At 37.9% G+C, this 17,728-nt stretch overlaps 1 protein-coding gene and 1 long non-coding RNA gene across 21 annotated transcripts in view; one reads left to right on the top strand and one right to left on the bottom strand.

Moving 5' to 3' along the window:
- Positions 1 to 17,728, top strand: part of LOC309696408 (uncharacterized protein) — a 596,714-nt gene that overhangs the window by 364,992 nt on the left and 213,994 nt on the right. The gene's annotated exons all lie outside the window — the stretch shown is intronic.
- LOC309697625 lies at positions 7,201 to 17,284 on the bottom strand. Of its 11 annotated transcripts, none has more exons than XR_014273873.1 (10): positions 15,537 to 17,284; positions 14,839 to 15,000; positions 14,478 to 14,586; positions 14,253 to 14,372; positions 13,949 to 14,110; positions 9,976 to 10,089; positions 9,474 to 9,573; positions 9,092 to 9,249; positions 8,607 to 8,664; positions 7,201 to 7,653 (listed from the first exon to the last, which is right to left on the bottom strand). It is a non-coding gene; the product is annotated as an uncharacterized lncRNA (long non-coding RNA). The 11 variants fall into 11 exon arrangements; XR_014273882.1 differs by lacking the exon at positions 9,474 to 9,573 and having other exon boundaries at positions 7,207 to 7,653; positions 15,537 to 15,697; positions 16,915 to 17,284; XR_014273883.1 differs by lacking the exon at positions 9,474 to 9,573 and having other exon boundaries at positions 7,215 to 7,653; positions 15,537 to 16,995; positions 17,201 to 17,284.

The raw sequence follows: 17,728 nt of genomic DNA, 5'->3' as shown, positions 1-17,728 counted from the left end.
TGAATGGGAAACTCGCCTGAAACAAAGTATAGGTTTTCATTATGTGAATAATTTTAAAATCTTAGCTCAAACAGCTGCAAAACCTGTTTGCCCAGCACGGGGATATTGAGTTCTATAAGATAAAGCCATAAACATGTTTGTCTGAGTCTTCTATCAAAAGTTACAGCGATTTATATGAAGTTGTACGAAAATGCTTTCTTTCGCCAAGACAGTGTGTTTCTCACTGTTACATGCATTTGAATGGGAAACTCGCCTGAAACAAAGTATAGGTTTTCATTATGTGAATAATTTTAAAATCTTAGCTCAAACAGCTGCAAAACCTGTTTGCCCAGCACGGGGATATTGAGTTCTATAAGATAAAGCCATAAACATTTTTGTCTGAGTCTTCTATCAAAAGTTACAGCGATTTATATGAAGTTGTTCAAAAACGCTTTATTTCGCCAAGACAATGCGTTTCTCACTGTTACATGCATTTGAATGGGAAACTCGCCCGAGACAAAGTATAGGTTTTCATTATGTGAATAATTTTAAAATCTTAGCTCAAACGGCTGCAAAACCTGTTTGCCCAGCACGGGGATATTGAGTTCTATAAGATAAAGCCATAAACATGTTTGTCTGAGTCTTCTATCAAAAGTTACAGCGATTTATATGAAGTTGTACGAAAATGCTTTCTTTCGCCAAGACAGTGTGTTTCTCACTGTTACATGCATTTGAATGGGAAACTCGCCTGAAACAAAGTATAGGTTTTCATTATGTGAATAATTTTAAAATCTTAGCTCAAACGGCTGCAAAACCTGTTTGCCCAGCACGGGGATATTGAGTTCTATAAGATAAAGCCATAAACATGTTTGTCTGAGTCTTCTATCAAAAGTTACAGCGATTTATATGAAGGTGTACAAAAACGCTTTCTTTCGCCAAGACAGTGTGTTTCTCACTGTTACATGCATTTGAATGGGAAACTCGCCTGAAACAAAGTATAGGTTTTCATTATGTGAATAATTTTAAAATCTTAGCTCAAACAGCTGCAAAACCTGTTTGCCCAGCACGGGGATATTGAGTTCTATAAGATAAAGCCATAAACATTTTTGTCTGAGTCTTCTATCAAAAGTTACAGCGATTTATATGAAGTTGTACAAAAACGCTTTCTTTCGCCAAGACAGTGTGTTTCTCACTGTTACATGCATTTGAATGGGAAACTCGCCTGAAACAAAGTATAGGTTTTCATTATGTGAATAATTTTAAAATCTTAGCTCAAACAGCTGCAAAACCTGTTTGCCCAGCACGGGGATATTGAGTTCTATAAGATAAAGCCATAAACATTTTTGTCTGAGTCTTCTATCAAAAGTTACAGCGATTTATATGAAGTTGTTCAAAAACGCTTTATTTCGCCAAGACAATGCGTTTCACACTGTTACATGCATTTGAATGGGAAACTCGCCCGAGACAAAGTATAGGTTTTCATTATGTGAATAATTTTAAAATCTTAGCTCAAACGGCTGCAAAACCTGTTTGCCCAGCACGGGGATATTGAGTTCTATAAGATAAAGCCATAACCATGTTTGTCTGAGTCTTCTATCAAAAGTTACAGCGATTTATATGAAGTTGTACGAAAACGCTTTCTTTCGCCAAGACAGTGTGTTTCTCACTGTTACATGCATTTGAATGGGAAACACGCCCGAGACAAAGTATAGGTTTTCATTATGTGAATAATTTTAAAATCTTAGCTCAAACGGCTGCAAAACCTGTTTGCCCAGCACGGGGATATTGAGTTCTATAAGATAAAGCCATAAACATTTTTGTCTGAGTCTTCTATCAAAAGTTACAGCGATTTATATGAAGTTGTACGAAAATGCTTTCTTTCGCCAAGACAGTGTGTTTCTCACTGTTACATGCATTTGAATGGGAAACTCGCCTGAAACAAAGTATAGGTTTTCATTATGTGAATAATTTTAAAATCTTAGCTCAAACGGCTGCAAAACCTGTTCTGTTTGCCCAGCACGGGGATATTGAGTTCTATAAGATAAAGCCATAAACATGTTTGTCTGAGTCTTCTATCAAAAGTTACAGCGATTTATATGAAGTTGTTCAAAAACGCTTTATTTCGCCAAGACAGTGTGTTTCTCACTGCTACATGCATTTGAATGGGAAACTCGCCTGAAACAAAGTATAGGTTTTCACTATGTGAATAATTTTAAAATCTTAGCTCAAACGGCTGCAAAACCTGGTCTGTTTGCCCAGAACGGGGATATTGAGTTCTATAAGATAAATCCATAAACATGTTTGTCTGAGTCTTCTATCAAAAGTTACAGCGATTTATATGAAGTTGTACAAAAACGCTTTCTTTCGCCAAGACAGTGTGTTTCTCACTGTTACATGCATTTGAATGGGAAACTCGCCTGAAACAAAGTATAGGTTTTCATTATGTGAATAATTTTAAAATCTTAGCTCAAACAGCTGCAAAACCTGTTTGCCCAGCACGGGGATATTGAGTTCTATAAGATAAAGCCATAAACATTTTTGTCTGAGTCTTCTATCAAAAGTTACAGCGATTTATATGAAGTTGTTCAAAAACGCTTTATTTCGCCAAGACAATGCGTTTCTCACTGTTACATGCATTTGAATGGGAAACTCGCCTGAAACAAAGTATAGGTTTTCATTATGTGAATAATTTTAAAATCTTAGCTCAAACGGCTGCAAAACCTGTTTGCCCAGCACGGGAATATTGAGTTCTATAAGATAAAGCCATAAACATGAGTTTCTGAGTCTTCTATCAAAAGTTACAGCGATTTATATGAAGTTGTACGAAAACGCTTTCTTTCGCCAAGACAGTGTGTTTCTCACTGTTACATGCATTTGAATGGGAAACACGCCCGAGACAAAGTATAGGTTTTCATTATGTGAATAATTTTAAAATCTTAGCTCAAACGGCTGCAAAACCTGTTTGCCCAGCACGGGGATATTGAGTTCTATAAGATAAAGCCATTGTTAAGAGATTTTCTACATTATACACTATAACCAAATCTCTATAATACAATATAATCAAGTAGGCCTTATATTCTAACCAAGTGTGCCTTATTTTTAGTGTGTTCATATATTTTCACATAACCAAGCCTATTGTTGAAGAATCAGCTAACCAAGTTTATTGTTAAAGGAAAACTGATACATTCCTTACTTAAGTGTTTGAGATGTTTTGACAGCATGATATAATGATGCATTCTTTCCTATAATGTCTGTGATGTCAGATAAAGCATGATATACTTCTGTATTTTTAATCCCAGTGTGTGAAAGATCAGATAAGTTGATTTAATGCTTAACCTCTCGTCAACATCTGTTAAAAGAGGAAGTACTATGTAACCCATTTTTGCCTTATAAATAAAGCAGCGAGCCTGTGCTCGGTGTGTGTGTCTTCTCAGAGGCATTCACCCGTGCGCACGTTTTCTAATTACTCTCTGAGTCGGTCTGCAGTTGTCTCATTTCTCTTATTTGTGTCTTGAACAAATGTCTACCCCTGACAGCCATAAACATGTTTGTCTGAGTCTTCTATCAAAAGTTACAGCGATTTATATGAAGTTGTTCAAAAACGCTTTATTTCGCCAAGACAATGCGTTTCTCACTGTTACATGCATTTGAATGGGAAACTCGCCTGAAACAACATATAGGTTTTCATTATGTGAATAATTTTAAAATCTTAGCTCAAACGGCTGCAAAACCTGTTTGCCCAGCACGGGGATATTGAGTTCTATAAGATAAAGCCATAAACATGTTTGTCTGAGTCTTCTATCAAAAGTTACAGCGATTTATATGAAGTTGTTCAAAAACGCTTTATTTCGCCAAGACAATGCGTTTCTCACTGTTACATGCATTTGAATGGGAAACTCGCCTGAAACAAAGTATAGGTTTTCATTATGTGAATAATTTTAAAATCTTAGCTCAAACGGCTGCAAAACCTGTTTGCCCAGCACGGGGATATTGAGTTCTATAAGATAAAGCCATAAACATGTTTGTCTGAGTCTTCTATCAAAAGTTACAGCGATTTATATGAAGTTGTTCAAAAACGCTTTATTTCGCCAAGACAATGCGTTTCTCACTATTACATGCATTTGAATGGGAAACTCGCCTGAGACAAAGTATAGGTTTTCATTATGTGAATAATTTTAAAATCTTAGCTCAAACGGCTGCAAAACCTGTTCTGTTTGCCCAACACGGGGATATTGAGTTCTATAAGATAAAGCCATAAACATGTTTGTCTGAGTCTTCTATCAAAAGTTACAGCGATTTATATGAAGTTGTTCAAAAACGCTTTATTTCGCCAAGACAATGCGTTTCTCACTGTTACATGCATTTGAATGGGAAACTCGCCTGAAACAAAGTATAGGTTTTCATTATGTGAATAATTTTAAAATCTTAGCTCAAACGGCTGCAAAACCTGTTTGCCCAGCACGGGGATATTGAGTTCTATAAGATAAAGCCATAAACATGTTTGTCTGAGTCTTCTATCAAAAGTTACAGCGATTTATATGAAGTTGTTCAAAAACGCTTTATTTCGCCAAGACAATGCGTTTCTCACTGTTACATGCATTTGAATGGGAAACTCGCCTGAGACAAAGTATAGGTTTTCATTATGTGAATAATTTTAAAATCTTAGCTCAAACGGCTGCAAAACCTGTTCTGTTTGCCCAGCACGGGGATATTGAGTTCTATAAGATAAAGCCATAAACATGTTTGTCTGAGTCTTCTATCAAAAGTTACAGCGATTTATATGAAGTTGTTCAAAAACGCTTTATTTCGCCAAGACAATGCGTTTCTCACTGTTACATGCATTTGAATGGGAAACTCGCCTGAAACAAAGTATAGGTTTTCATTATGTGAATAATTTTAAAATCTTAGCTCAAACGGCTGCAAAACCTGTTCTGTTTGCCCAGCACGGGGATATTGAGTTCTATAAGATAAAGCCATAAACATGTTTGTCTGAGTCTTCTATCAAAAGTTACAGCGATTTATATGAAGTTGTTCAAAAACGCTTTATTTCGCCAAGACAATGCGTTTCTCACTGTTACATGCATTTGAATGGGAAACTCGCCTGAAACAACGTATAGGTTTTCATTATGTGAATAATTTTAAAATCTTAGCTCAAACGGCTGCAAAACCTGTTTGCCCAGCACGGGGATATTGAGTTCTATAAGATAAAGCCATAAACATGTTTGTCTGAGTCTTCTATCAAAAGTTACAGCGATTTATATGAAGTTGTTCAAAAATGCTTTATTTCGCCAAGACAATGCGTTTCTCACTGTTACATGCATTTGAATGGGAAACTCGCCTGAAACAAAGTATAGGTTTTCATTATGTGAATAATTTTAAAATCTTAGCTCAAACGGCTGCAAAACCTGTTCTGTTTGCCCAGCACGGGGATATTGAGTTCTATAAGATAAAGCCATAAACATGTTTGTCTGAGTCTTCTATCAAAAGTTACAGCGATTTATATGAAGTTGTTCAAAAACGCTTTATTTCGCCAAGACAATGCGTTTCTCACTGTTACATGCATTTGAATGGGAAACTCGCCTGAAACAAAGTATAGGTTTTCATTATGTGAATAATTTTAAAATCTTAGCTCAAACGGCTGCAAAACCTGTTCTGTTTGCCCAGTACGGGGATATTGAGTTCTATAAGATAAAGCCATAAACATGTTTGTCTGAGTCTTCTATCAAAAGTTACAGCGATTTATATGAAGTTGTTCAAAAACGCTTTATTTCGCCAAGACAATGCGTTTCTCACTGTTACATGCATTTGAATGGGAAACTCGCCCGAGACAAAGTATAGGTTTTCATTATGTGAATAATTTTAAAATCTTAGCTCAAACGGCTGCAAAACCTGTTTGCCCAGCACGGGGATATTGAGTTCTATAAGATAAAGCCATAAACATGTTTGTCTGAGTCTTCTATCAAAAGTTACAGCGATTTATATGAAGTTGTTCAAAAACGCTTTATTTCGCCAAGACAATGCGTTTCTCACTGTTACATGCATTTGAATGGGAAACTCGCCTGAGACAAAGTATAGGTTTTCATTATGTGAATAATTTTAAAATCTTAGCTCAAACGGCTGCAAAACCTGTTCTGTTTGCCCAGCACGGGGATATTGAGTTCTATAAGATAAAGCCATAAACATGTTTGTCTGAGTCTTCTATCAAAAGTTACAGCGATTTATATGAAGTTGTTCAAAAACGCTTTATTTCGCCAAGACAATGCGTTTCTCACTGTTACATGCATTTGAATGGGAAACTCGCCTGAAACAAAGTATAGGTTTTCATTATGTGAATAATTTTAAAATCTTAGCTCAAACGGCTGCAAAACCTGTTCTGTTTGCCCAGCACGGGGATATTGAGTTCTATAAGATAAAGCCATAAACATGTTTGTCTGAGTCTTCTATCAAAAGTTACAGCGATTTATATGAAGTTGTTCAAAAACGCTTTATTTCGCCAAGACAGTGGGTTTTAGAGTCTTCATCATTAAATCTCTGGTTGCTTCATTTTTCTATCCTATATCAGATATTTTAAAGGTTATCTTAGGTAAAGTTCCATTCTCATGGTGAGGCAAAGTGCTTTATGTGTGTGTGTGCCCGTGTCATGAACGGCTATAAAAGGCCTATAATTAAAGAACAAAGCGGGGTTTGAGTTCGAGTTGCGGCAGACTGTCACTACTTGTAAATGGAACGCAGCCTTCCTACGGCGGACAGCTAATAACAGGAATCGGACGCGGTCCAGCCAAGTCCACAGCAACCACCATAGCAACCGCCTAGCATGACCTTAAAAACATATTCTGTCTTCATAACTATCAAAATCGTGAAATGATTTGCAAAGTGTGAAAGTGTTACAGCTGCAGAGAGCTATGGCGGTATCTATGGAAGCTGTTTACATAGCTAATAATATACGATGTAACCATGGAGACAGTCAGTCACTTGAGCTAGCGGTGCATGTTTACTACAGTGAATAAGGTGATTGAGTGCACAGCGTCCACACTCTGCAGGGGGTAAAGACATTACTTCAATATTGTTTTATATTGATATATATTAGCCTTCTGTTGACCATCACCTCAGGTTCACCATTACAGTTTCAGATTACAGATGCACACTGTCTAAACACATTCAAAAACTCATGTCTCAGAAATAAGCACAGCTGTTCATGTTTGTCATTAGAGTTTTATTTGTAAGAAAATTATGAACTTCATATTGTGCATTAAATAAAAGAACATTTCACAACTCTGAGTCAACAGAAACAGGTAACAGAAATGTCTCTAATGTGTACAGTGTAGTGTAAGCATTAAAAGATCATAAAGGAAAAACTAACATTTATGTGAAACTAATTGTAATAAAAAATGAGCAGGTGCTTTATAGATTTAAAAGAAAGAATCTGAAAACAACACTTTTTTGGTCTAAGTGATCAAAGTAGAAAACAGAACTGATGTTCAAGAACAAACCGTAGCTGCACTAATATTACACATCTCGATCGTTGTACTGAACAGACATGTTGCTTTTAAAACCACATGCAGTGTGTGACCATGACTGTTCACTGAGACCATGAACGCCACTTCGCTGAAGCATTCTTCTTCTTCTTCTTGCCATTAAATTGGAAGCAGAAGCAGCACGAGCTGATTTGATCTACTGAAAGGAAAAAGCAGAACATCTGAGTTGAAACCAGTCAGCTGAAATCATTAAGACAGGAACAAATTCAATGCAGTGTCTCAAGTGGCTTAGCCTGTTACAACTGTTGATACAAGCTAAATACGGTTAACACACAGTGTCAGGGAGCTCCAGTGTGGGAACTAGTGGCTTTAGGTTTGTAGTCATTTAACTTTCATCCATTCATTCATTTAATTCAGGAGGAAGAAATGCCAGGTTGGTGCAGGCTGGTTACATGCATTTGGTCCCATGCTGTCTTTAATTAAATGACTTGGTTCATTTTATGGCTGGGCCGTATGTGGGGTTATATCATGTTATTTGGGCAGGAGTACCTGTCCCCTGTTAGACTTAGAAAGTTTCTCCATAAGTAGAGTTTCTAACTCTTCTAGCACATCTGTGGCTGACAGCTTTTTGGTGGCTCTTTTTACCCCACACTGGTTGTGAGTGTGTAAATAGCCCCACTAGTTATTTTGGGTTGCAGTTAACTAGGGAGGAAGGGGTGGGTATGCCATGATTAGGTGAATAACAATTATATGTGATACATAAATTTCACAATGCATGCATATATCTCTATCAATTAAACCTGGCCTGAGGGCTGCCATTTTTTACATTCAGTTATTTCTCTTAGAAATGTTGGAACTAAATAATGAATGTGTTACAGTTAAAGTGAAACACTGGTCAGTGTAAATGGCTCATTGGGACACAGAAACCTTTAAATTAAACCTGATATCTAGTGTCAAACAATATCAAAGCTGTAAAAGATGTTTACATTCAGAATTTATAAAACTATTATTGTAAATAAATTCAAACAAGTGAGCTTTTCTCTTTGTGCTGAATATCAACACTGTGGTTTCTTAGACTGTAAGCTGTACTTTAGTGCAACCAGTTGCAGAAGCTGCCACTCCAAATGTCTTTTGATAACAAGAAAAAAATACCTTTTCAGTACACGGCCTGAAGTTCTTCTCCGAAATCTTCTGCAATCGGCTTTGTCTGCTGGTTTGAAGACAATAAACCATAAAAAAGATGATTTAGTCACTTTGTCTGTGTCATGCAGCTCGAATGTGTCGTGTAACGATGTTGAATAGCCGTCGTTATCCCTCTGCTGCGTCAGTAGGATTGTACTGTACAGCATCTCATTGATATGTGAGGAATGCTAATGTAACACGATAACAGACTTACATCATTAAAATATAAAGTGCAGGAGATATTTAGATATTTTTTATATTTATATTACATTTTATAGCTGACGGATATTACTAAATAGATAGAATTTACTAAATAGCTGGATGAACATGAAAAATATGTCTATAATAACAAATGACCATGAGAGCCAGTAGAATTAATTCAGCTGGACACTCAAAAGACGTCCTTAAATGCTCTTTAAGTGGCAGAACAGATGAACAAACAGTTAATCGCTTACTTGAGATGAAATCTGCTCAGCTACTTTGAAAACAGCTTCTAACTGGTTCCTCCTTTAACAGGATGACTGCTCAGGGGTAAGGCCATCATGCAATCCAGCAACCTTTATGGTTCTGCTTTGATTCACCAGGAACTATTAGGGAAACCTTCCAGCGCCTCCTGTGAAAGACACAGGCATAAACACACAAACATTTATTAACATGTTCCACAGTGTTCCAGTTTGATTTTCTTATCCTGTGGACAACAACGTACATGGATGCAGGTTTATTGTTAACTTTTGTAAGGTTTATTTAATGAACATATCCAGCTGCAGCTCCACTGTGATCCTGAACTGGATAAGCACTTAAGAAAATGTGTCAATAAATGGACAAACATCAACTTACTATATTTATCCAAACAGACGGGACCAATAATGCTTCGCTGAGTTAGAGACTTTAACAGACTCTTCTATGTAAGAATGTCTCGTGCTGATATACCTGCAAACTTGACAACAAAGGTTTTTCAGACTACATGTAGCTGTCCTCTATGTCAGCTAACACATTTACATTTATGTCACACTTATTTCTGCTTTCCCATTTTATAATTATTACTTACATTTTGATTAGATACCTTGAGTTTGTAAATGATCAGATTACATAATTGGAATACAATGTATCCAATTCAGGGTTGCGGGAGGATGAAGCCTATCCCAGCTGATACAGGACAAAGACAGGCTGCCAGTTTATTGCAGGGCTAATACAACATGTGTAACAGAAAATCCACTTAAATGTTTGATATTTCTTATAATAATCATAATTATGACTATTATTTAAAGGTTTCTTCATAAATACATTTTGATTTTTTATAACCCCTAAAATATAAACCTGAGCTGTTTCAGATTCTGACCTCTGACCTCAGTGACCTGGCTGTGTCCTCACTGCAGCTCCCTCTTGGAAGTACGTCTGCTTCTTGTCTTCCCCCAGTGTTGACCGCCTGATATCAAGATATCACGTACTGTAACTGAGGAACAAAAAAGGACAAACACTTGCCTTCATTTAAAAGTACATTCATACAGAGATAATCTATGGAAACACACTAGTTCACAGTTTGGGAGGAACCAGTTCCTGTGAAACATTTCTGTATATGAACATCATGTGGAGAATGAATGAAATGAGTTCTTCAGGTGACTCAGCAGTCCCACACTGACAAATGAAATCTAGTTAAACTATTAAGCATATTTGCTCTTCTGAAATCTGTGTTAAACAACAACAAACATAAATTAGTAACAAAAACTACAGCTGAGTATAGGCTTTACAAACCACCAGCAGCCATAATGCTAAATTTTAATCTTCAAATGTTTCTGAGCTGTCTTCAACCTGCTTTTAGCACATTAAAGTCTCAATAAATAAAGTCAATGCAGACTCAATCCTAAATGTTCAGCACACAGAGACACAGAGGTACTGTTTAAAGTTTAGTGTTAACTTGAGTCACTGATCATTCACAGTATTACAGAGTCTGGCAGTCTTTGCATGATGTCCACGTCACTGTAAGTTTCTAGCTGACTCTCAGGTGTGCCAGCAGGAAAGAGTAATAATAACCTGCATCCTGAGGTTTGTCATGCAGGATTAAAGGAGCCAAGCTTTGTTCACACAGCTAGGATTGTATTTTACACTGACCCTGGGTCAGTATCAACTTCAAGAAGACAGCTGTAACTGTTGATAGAAGAATCACACACACATATTTATGGCTTTGCCTTATAGAATTCAGCATCTCAGTGCTCAGGAAATAGGTTTTGCAGCTGTTTGAGCTAAGATTTTCAAGTTATTCACAAATTAAAACCTATACTTTGTGTCGGGCAAGAACTAAATTCAAATGCATGTAACAGTGAGAAACGCGTTTCTCATCAACTTCATAGAGCTTGCTGTAACTTTTGATAGAAGACTCAGACAAACATATTCATGGCTTTATCTTATAGACTTCAATATCCCCCCAATGTGTGTGTGAGTCTTCTCTCAAAATTTACAGCTGTCTTTATGAAGTTTATGGAAAAACGCTTTATTTCACCACGTTAGTGCGTTTCTCGCTATTACATGCATTTGAATGGAGTTCTCGCCCGACACAAAGTATAGGTTTTCAATTTGTGAATAACTTGAAAATCTTAGCTCAAACAGCTGCAAAACCTATTTCCTCAGCACGGAGATGCTGAATTCTATAAGGCAAAGCCATAAATATGTGTGTGTGTGAGTCCTCTATCAAAAGTTACAGCTGTCTTCATGAAGTTGATACTGACCCAGGGTCAGTGTAAAATACAAGTTATTCACATAATGAAAACTTATACTTTGTTTCGTGCAAGAACTCCATTCAAATGCATGTAATAGTCAGAAACGCACTGTCTCGGCGAAATGAAGCCTTTTTGTACAACTTCATGAAGTTAGCTGTAACTTTTGATAAAAGGCTCAAAGCAGAGGGATAACGACGGCTATTCAACATCGTTACACGACACATTCGAGCTGCATGACGCAGACAAAGTGACTAAATCATCTTTTTTGTGGTTTATTGTCTTCAAACCAGCAGACAAAGCCGATTGCAGAAGATGTCGGAGAAGAACTTCAGGCCGTGTACTGAAAAGGTATTTTTTTCTTGTTATCAAAAGACATTTGGAGTGGCAGCTTCTGCAACTGGTTGCACTAAAGTACAGCTTACAGTCTAAGAAACCACAGTGTTGATATTCAGCACAAAGAGAAAAGCTCACTTGTTTGAATTTATTTACAATCATAGTTTTATAAATTCTGAATGTAAACATCTTTTACAGCTTTGATATTGTTTGACACTAGATATCAGGTTTAATTTAAAGGTTTCTGTGTCCCAATGAGCCATTTACACTGACCAGTGTTTCACTTTAACTGTAACACATTCATTATTTAGTTCCAACATTTCTAAGAGAAATAACTGAATGTAAAAAATGGCAGCCCTCAGGCCAGGTTTAATTGATAGAGATATATGCATGCATTGTGAAATTTATGTATCACATATAATTGTTATTCACCTAATCATGGCATACCCACCCCTTCCTCCCTAGTTAACTGCAACCCAAAATAACTAGTGGGGCTATTTACACACTCACAACCAGTGTGGGGTAAAAAGAGCCACCAAAAAGCTGTCAGCCACAGATGTGCTAGAAGAGTTAGAAACTCTACTTATGGAGAAACTTTCTAAGTCTAACAGGGGACAGGTACTCCTGCCCAAATAACATGATATAACCCCACATACGGCCCAGCCATAAAATGAACCAAGTCATTTAATTAAAGACAGCATGGGACCAAATGCATGTAACCAGCCTGCACCAACCTGGCATTTCTTCCTCCTGAATTAAATGAATGAATGGATGAAAGTTAAATGACTACAAACCTAAAGCCACTAGTTCCCACACTGGAGCTCCCTGACACTGTGTGTTAACCGTATTTAGCTTGTATCAACAGTTGTAACAGGCTAAGCCACTTGAGACACTGCATTGAATTTGTTCCTGTCTTAATGATTTCAGCTGACTGGTTTCAACTCAGATGTTCTGCTTTTTCCTTTCAGTAGATCAAATCAGCTCGTGCTGCTTCTGCTTCCAATTTAATGGCAAGAAGAAGAAGAAGAATGCTTCAGCGAAGTGGCGTTCATGGTCTCAGTGAACAGTCATGGTCACACACTGCATGTGGTTTTAAAAGCAACATGTCTGTTCAGTACAACGATCGAGATGTGTAATATTAGTGCAGCTACGGTTTGTTCTTGAACATCAGTTCTGTTTTCTACTTTGATCACTTAGACCAAAAAAGTGTTGTTTTCAGATTCTTTCTTTTAAATCTATAAAGCACCTGCTCATTTTTTATTACAATTAGTTTCACATAAATGTTAGTTTTTCCTTTATGATCTTTTAATGCTTACACTACACTGTACACATTAGAGACATTTCTGTTACCTGTTTCTGTTGACTCAGAGTTGTGAAATGTTCTTTTATTTAATGCACAATATGAAGTTCATAATTTTCTTACAAATAAAACTCTAATGACAAACATGAACAGCTGTGCTTATTTCTGAGACATGAGTTTTTGAATGTGTTTAGACAGTGTGCATCTGTAATCTGAAACTGTAATGGTGAACCTGAGGTGATGGTCAACAGAAGGCTAATATATATCAATATAAAACAATATTGAAGTAATGTCTTTACCCCCTGCAGAGTGTGGACGCTGTGCACTCAATCACCTTATTCACTGTAGTAAACATGCACCGCTAGCTCAAGTGACTGACTGTCTCCATGGTTACATCGTATATTATTAGCTATGTAAACAGCTTCCATAGATACCGCCATAGCTCTCTGCAGCTGTAACACTTTCACACTTTGCAAATCATTTCACGATTTTGATAGTTATGAAGACAGAATATGTTTTTAAGGTCATGCTAGGCGGTTGCTATGGTGGTTGCTGTGGACTTGGCTGGACCGCGTCCGATTCCTGTTATTAGCTGTCCGCCGTAGGAAGGCTGCGTTCCATTTACAAGTAGTGACAGTCTGCCGCAACTCGAACTCAAACCCCGCTTTGTTCTTTAATTATAGGCCTTTTATAGCCGTTCATGACACGGGCACACACACACATAAAGCACTTTGCCTCACCATGAGAATGGAACTTTACCTAAGCTAACCTTTAAAATATCTGATATAGGATAGAAAAAATGAAGCAACCAGAGATTTAATGATGAAGACTCTGGGTTCTGTAGTGACCTGAATGACTCTTTGCATACAATTTATTGAAGAGGACTTTAGAATGCACTTTACATTTAGACTGTTGCTGTTTAATTTTTTACATTGTTGCGGTGTTATGTCATGAATAAAGTTCACCTGCTGGGGGTTTGATGGATCAGATCATCATAATCAATGGGTCCTGAGGTGGGCGGGACTGTCTCTGGTGATGTCACCATGAAGGAACAGCATCTGGCACGTGTTGCTGAAACATCCCAGTACACTGGTGTAGTTTCCTCTCCAGCTGTTTGACATTTGACACTTCAACATTAAGGAGAAGAAGAAGAAACAGTGTTAGGTCAGGTGACCACATGGTTTCTAAAGTAACTGACAGGAAGTAACCAGGCCGTTAGAAATGGATGGCATGTGTTTAGAGTTACTGGAGTTGGGTAACTCTACTTACCAAAAGCAGAAGCACACAGATGAAGGATCAGATGCTGAATGTTGCAGGAACATGCTCGTGCGGTGGTCATTCAGTGCTGCTCCGGCAGGTTAGACAGTCCAAGACTGATATACTGCCCATCTGAGAGTTTGAAAACACACATGCAAAGATTTATTTTGTATTACAGTCAAAGTTGGATGTTCATTTTTGTCCTTTAAAAATGTTTGTGTATTTGAAAGCGCTAACATTTAAGGATGACTTGGATCGTCTCCTTTAAAGGGGAGACAAGTGTATCCACTGATCCACGTCACTTTACCTGGATGATGACTCCTCTCCCCCTCACTCAGAAACGCTCCTAATATAACCAAGCAAATAAATAATATTGAAAATTTACTTACATCATTACAAAAACAGGAAAAACATCTCCCTTTGATTCTATTTCTCCATTCCTGCTGAACATCAGGCAACAAATATCTCAATAAATCACAGTAAAATGTAAAGCACATGTTTTCTCTGCTTTGTCTAACCTCTGCAGAGCCTCTGTCAAGAAAAACATATCTGTAAGCATAAAACAAATATACATTTCATAACACGTCACTGGACAAACCTCGGTCAGTTGATTTCCTCTGTGCAGTGTAGACGAACATCAGTCAGCAAGTCAAGGTGGTGAGATGGACTGGTGTCCTTTGTGACTCTGCTGGTTCTTCTGAGGAAATACCACCGTCTCTCCACACCGTCACCATCTGTGAGCACAAACTGCTGCTCTGCTCTGCCAGCATGTAGGAAATCACATATCACACACACAGGGGTGAAGAAACATTAGAACTCAACTTTGGATACTTTAGATCTAAACAGATCAAAGTAGCTCTTAGCTTCAACAATCAGTGAACAGACAAACAATGATACCATACTGATTCTGTATGAATACAATATGGTATTTTCAATACAGGTGTCAAATTAATTTACTAAAACTAATACAGATATATGTATTTTTTTTTTATAAATTCGTTTGCTAAATTATAAGAATATATATTTTTTCATTTAACAATTGCAACTGAAAGAAATTAAATATTGAACAAAAATATATTGTCACATTCTGAGCATGCTCAGCATGCTGACAGACTTGAAGTTGCTACAGATTTTAAGAAGTGATAATTATAGGGAAAAAACTTCTCTTTTTCATCCGTTTAATCAAACATTTGATGCCTTAGATGTCTCAGTCCTATAGCATTCTGCAACTACAACTAAGCTGAAGCTTGGATTTGGCTGCAGGTGCCCTGTACATCCTTCTCAACATGTGGGTACCATTTAATCACACTTCTTCCTGAGCTTTGCTTCGTCACAAGACCAAAGGTGGCATCCCGTGTCACGGTCATATCATCATCCAGAAGAAACATTTGAAGAAACATCATGGAGAAGAAACATTTACGCGCCTCCCGGTTTTGTTTTCTGATCCTGCAAAAAGACTGAGGACAACAAAGCCCAGAGAACACGAGATACACAACATCCAACATTCAGACTCAACAGCCTCCATAAATGAAGAGCACCAGGTTGGTTCAGTTATAGTAGATGTCATGGAATTTTTTAAATAAAGTCTGCAACACAGAAAGAGCTGTGATCATGCTATTTATTACTGTGCACAGGAGAGCAAACACACATCAAACATCACAGTTCAGTCATGTCAGCTCTGCCACTTCACGTGTCTCGCTATGAAACCTAACGGATCAATGGTTATGCTGTTTTGTGCCCTTGACGTTATCAGCACCTGTAAAGGGAGTTGTTTTCTCAAACTGCTGAAGTAAGTTCATCTAGTTTTAGAAACCTTCATTGAACAGTCTATAACAGTGTCACAACTAAGCATATGCATAAGCACTTAAATGCTTTAAATGAGAATAACATAAAATTTCTATTACAGGAGCTAGAGCCTGTCCCAGTAGTCATAGGTAGAGCACACCTGGACAGGTCACCAGTCTGTCAGAGGACTAACACAGATGCAGCCTGACTCAATCCTAAATGTTCAGCACACAGAGACACAGAGGTACCGTTTAAAGTTTAGTGTTAACTTGAGTCACTGATCATTTGCAGTATTACAGAGTCTGGCAGTCTTTGCATGATGTCCACGTCACTGTAAGTTTCTAGCTGACTCTCAGGTGTGACAGGTGTGCCAGCAGGAAAGAGTAATAATAGCCTGCATCCTGAGGTTTTTCATGCAGGATTAAAGGAGCCAGGCTTTGTTCACACAGCTAGGATTGTATTTTACACTGACCCTGGGTCAGTATAAGTATCATACAGTTTAAACGAAGCACTGAAACTTGCACATATTTATTACAGATGCACTGAAGCTAATCGAGATATTTGCTGTCAGTCTGTGGCTGCGATTAAACACTTTACTGGAAACTTTATTAACTAGTAACTTCGTCAGTCATGACAGAAGCTAATATTTCTGTGCTAACATCGTTTAAACAGTAACAGCTTTACTCCAATATAAGCTAACGTTTACACCGTAACTTTAAGCTAGCACCATAAAGACGGTAAAACACGTAATAACATCTACAAATGCATCTTAAAGCTGTTATATTAGCACTCGGTGTATTACTAACATAACCACATTAACATTATTGACACTCGCTGGTCTGACTTTTAATAGTCATTCTATAAATGCTGTCCGTTTAAACGGTCTTACCTGTACACACTCCTGTATCCACCGGATTGCAGCCAGAGTGGATTCTGGAGTCTTCCCACGCTCCTGTTAGTGATCCTCCATCTGGATGGATGATAACAACCTTCTGAACAATCTAGCAGGAGATGGTCCATATCTAGGGGATATGGACTGACAACAGCCGAAGCGGGTGAATAAAGTCACCCAGTCGCTAGCTGTGCGATTACCCAGCATACACCAGCACAATATTAGGCACAGCACCACCATAGACATTTTCAGTGGTTTTGAATGCAGGACATGGTTATCTTACCTTGTAAAATGCATGACAATAAAACAGCTAACCACCATAAAATGGTATTGTGTATGTATGTATGTGCATGTGTGTGTGTGTGTGTGTGAGAGAGAGAGAGAGAGAGGGGGGGGGGGGGGAAGAGATCAAAGGCGTGCGCTTATGTTTTTTCTTGATCAAGAGTGTGCCTCCTCTCTCTTATTGGATGTATGGTATAGCATGTTTATTCAGGTGCACCTTTGAAGTCTATGAGAATACTTTGCAGCCTGGTCTGAGTGGTCATTTCTGCACAGACACAATGAAGCGTGCACTCAGTTTAGAGGAGGCTGTTGCTGCAGTTTTGCACTCTCCACAAGCAGTGGAGATACTTCTGACAGCGAAGAAGAATTTTTGCCAGGCACCGAGGAGCTTTGCAGCTCATGTGCGGAGGAGGAGAAGGAGAAGGAGGAAGAAGAGCAGGAGGAAGAGACAAGACTGGAGGATGGCCAGTGGAGATCTAAAAATGGAGAAATCATGTGGCAACCCACACACGAAGAGGTCCTGCCATTT

This window comes from Aulonocara stuartgranti (assembly GCF_965226115.1).
Source record: "Aulonocara stuartgranti genome assembly, chromosome: 20".
Classification (NCBI taxonomy): domain Eukaryota; kingdom Metazoa; phylum Chordata; class Actinopteri; order Cichliformes; family Cichlidae; genus Aulonocara; species Aulonocara stuartgranti.
This window is presented reverse-complemented; position numbering and strand designations above follow the sequence as displayed.